Source organism: Thamnophis elegans, chromosome 5 (assembly GCF_009769535.1).
Source record: "Thamnophis elegans isolate rThaEle1 chromosome 5, rThaEle1.pri, whole genome shotgun sequence".
Taxonomy (NCBI): domain Eukaryota; kingdom Metazoa; phylum Chordata; class Lepidosauria; order Squamata; family Colubridae; genus Thamnophis; species Thamnophis elegans.
In genome coordinates this window covers 55,998,195-56,002,058 of record NC_045545.1, presented here as the reverse complement: position 1 = coordinate 56,002,058, position 3,864 = coordinate 55,998,195, and the positions used below count along the sequence as shown (strand labels likewise).

Below are 3,864 nucleotides of genomic sequence, written 5' to 3'. Positions count from 1 at the left end.
GGAACAGCAGGTGTGGGGGGTTTGGTTGGTTTGGATGTGGTAAGGACTACACAAAGAGAGAGAGCGGGAAATGTTTATGTAGTTTTCTCCAGACCCAGAATGTTCAACTTTAAAGATTTTAAACAATGTTCAACAAAGATTTAAGAAAAATTACTTACTCTTATCACACCATGGACCAGGTGGTTTCCACTGACTATCAGCATCACATTCAATTGTAGAAGACCCTACCAAAGAGTAGCCAAGATCGCATGCAATCTGTATTTTATTCTGATACATATATGTAGCTTGAAACACAGCATCCACTCTTCCATTTGTGATTTTTGGTCTAGGGCAATTGACCTCTGGAAAAGAAATCAATGTTTAGTTTGCACCAAATAACCAACTTGCTTCATGAGGGTCAAATGAAAAAGTATGCCATGATGTTATTATTACACAAATGCTGTAAGTTATATATTTCTGTCACAGAGTGGGAAATAGGTACATATTGGTGGCATCCACGCATATAGTGGCATCACCATCTGATGTAATTATGGTTTGCTGCTGGCACTAGTAATCTTAAGCCTGGAAACCATTATATGCTTACCTTTGGCCAAAGAGAATAACTATCTAATATGGCTGCACCTTGTTTGCAGGATTTGCATGAAACAAGATTAAATGGATAGACAAATGATTACCTGCAGATTTAATAATTAACTGACACAAATATATAACTGTTATTATAAATATGCAACATTGACAGTCAGTGAGGTATAGTGCCTTAGATTGGGATGAGAGTTTACCCTTCATTTTTATGATTAAGAAACACGGTTCTCTTGGAGATGGGAATGATTTTATTAGATTATAAGATGCTATCCAATGTTTTAGCTTAATTACTCCATGGATGGTGTGGGGCTTGATAAAGATGCTTTAGGTTGAAGAATATACCACTCCCCTTCTGCTTGAGTCCTTGGTTTTTAGTCCATTCTTTAATTTTTGTAATTTTAATTGTTCTTATACTTGTATGGATATTGATATTTTTATTATATTGTAAGACAGTCACTTTGGATAGCAAGATAGGCAACATATAAATGTAATAATAAAATAAATAAATCAGAAAGAAATGAAAGAGAAATTATTTTTGTTATGCTCCTAACACAGTGGAGCACAATAAATCCAATCCAGTTCAACGGGATTATTACCAAATTTGAACACAATTAATAAATTATTCAAACTATGTTTACATTTCTTTCAATACTAACTTTTACAAACTAGTTTCACTCAGATAATTTCCACTTGATATTTCACAGCTCCCCAATGCTTAGAAGACAAGATTACCAGATTTTAGCAACAGCATAAATGTATGGAACTAATGGAACTAGCAAAAAAGCAATTTGATATATTGAAGGTAAGGAAAATAACATAAATTCCATTACTTTTGCATTCAGGTGAAGGCTGATCCCACTCTCCATCTACACCATTTTTTGCAACTATACAAGTAATAGTAGAATTTCCAATAAGGGTATAATCAGCATCACACCGATAGATTACTACCGAGCTAACATCATATGCATCTGAAGAACTGGCATCATATCTTCCATTGGCTATTAGAGGAGGACGAACACAAGGAATACCTGGAGGAAAAAAATTCAACAAATTCAACTAGAATTGCATAGCATTTGGATTTAAATTTTCTCATGGTATAAATATTTAGCTGTTTGAATTAATGTCTTGAATCCATCGAGTAAATGCACATCTTTGGAATTCTTTCTACTATGAACCAGGACACCAAAGTCACTTTTCTAGTGCCAGGGACAACATTCCTATCTAATAAAAATCTGCTATCCAGATTCTGGGTAGGATTTCTTCATAATGTTATTATCAAAGTGGTCTTCCTCGTTAGGATCTCTTCTATATGCAAGTTTAAACTACATTCTTCCTATGGAAGTAACTTGGAGGTTACCCATCTCTTGACAGAATACAACAAAAGTATATACTTCATTGAGAAAAGTGATATGACTGACTACATTGCAAGGGAGGTGATGCTCACAATAGAAGAGTCATAGACTAAAAGTTTGCCTGTTTACATTGTGCTAATGTGACTTGAACTAAAAGTTTGAGATTTAAAGAGGTAGGATTTAATGCAAGGTTGCAATTTCAAAAAGGATTCTTGAATAAATTATAATGGGAAAGCATTAAATTGCTGGCAGTTGCTTATATTTTGGCAGAATGCAATGCTAATAGCAGGAACAATAGTTTCTTTAGTGGACATGAATTATGCCAAGGTTAAACTGGTTATTTCCAAATGTTCCTGATTTCATTGCAATATTTTTTCCCCAATATTTTCTCCTACACTTAAGCCCAAAATAGTAAAATTAGAAAAAGGCAGCATATGGTGGCTGTTCTGACCTAGGCTTCCCAAGAGCATGAAGCAAACTCCTGGTCCTGACAAAAAACCCTTTAATAATTTACTGTGAATTCTGCTCATTCACATCCAACAAAATCTTTCAAGGGAGGATTTACAGTCACAGACCTTCTCTGGCGTAGAGGGCTGCCAGGCCGATATCACAAAACTTGGCAAGGAGTCTTGGAGGGTCATGAACCAATTAAGCAAACTAATTGCCTCTTGCAAACTCCACTCCCCTATTATTTCCTTTGGGAGGGGCCATTCATCATCCACCTGTGGCCTTACTCCCAAATTGACCACTGTTCTTTAGCTGTTCCCTTCGTCTGGCAACTCTGTGCATGCACACACTGGGAACAGGCTCCAGGTGTTTGTCTGCCTCACTGATGTCTGACACTGAAGGCAGCTGATCTGGCATATGGCTCTGGCCCCGTCTGCCTCCAACACAGAGCTCTTATCAGAGTCTTCTCCAGACTCAAGGGCTGGCCCAGAGGTGGGTTCCTCCCGGTACGGTATGCCAGAAGAGGTAGTGAAAATCTGGCATACTGGACCAGACCGGTAGTAGTGGTGGCTTGGCCACACCTCCTAACCTTTGTCAGAAGCTTTTTTTTAAAGGGAAAAGAGGTTTTAAAAACTAAGAGAGAGGGGGGGGGGAGGGAGGGAAGGAAGGGAAGGGAAAAAGAAAGAGAAAGAAAAAGAAAGAAGGAAGCTCACTTTTTAGCCGGGATTCAGCAAAGGAGAAAAACAAATGCTGTCGCTTTAAATCGGAATGAAGCATGCCTGGCTGTGGAATTCTGGGAGTTGAAGTCCACAAATCTTAATGCTACAAACTTTAAATTGAAACCTGCTTTAAATTGAAAAGCTGCTCAAAAGGAAGTTTGCAAAGAGACATTCAGCAGTTTATTTCTGGGTCAACTGAACAACAAATTGGATAAAAGGTAGGATTCTTATATGGTTCTATGTTTTTGAAGTTTTGGGGTTTGTGCAATATGGGCTTTGTGTTTCTAAAAGGGTTTGGATCATTCCCTGCTTGTGAATGGAGCCAAACGTTCTATAGGCTCATTATCTCTATCTGGCAAGAATGTGGAATGAGCCTTTCTGGGAGTAATATTTTATTTGGGGGGGGGAGGGGTTGGTTGCTTCCCACAGAGAGAGGGAGGGATAAAGAAAGAAAGCACAGTAATTTAGGGCTAGCAGGCTACTCAGAGGTCATCTAGTCCAAGCCCCTGCTGCAGCAGGAAACCTTACATTTTCTGGATTATTTTGGTTCCTCTAATAGAGAGGAAAATTGCCAGAAAGGAAAAGGAGTTTACTAGGACACAGCTGCCATGCAGAGGAAGGCAGAGATAGTCCTTGACTTATAACTACAATTGAGCCCAAAATTTTGGTTGCTAAGCAAGAGCGTTGTTAAGTGAGCTTCACCACATTTTACCCAATCCATATCTCCTGGAGAGTGACATTAAGTTGGCCACGCCCACCCAGTC

At 38.5% G+C, this 3,864-nt stretch overlaps 1 long non-coding RNA gene across 1 annotated transcript; it reads right to left on the bottom strand.

Moving 5' to 3' along the window:
• Positions 1–277: 277 nt before the first annotated feature.
• LOC116508926 lies at positions 278–1,879 on the bottom strand. Its single transcript, XR_004255439.1, has 2 exons — positions 1,413–1,879; positions 278–341 (listed from the first exon to the last, which is right to left on the bottom strand). It is a non-coding gene; the product is annotated as an uncharacterized LOC116508926 (long non-coding RNA).
• Positions 1,880–3,864: the final 1,985 nt, after the last annotated feature.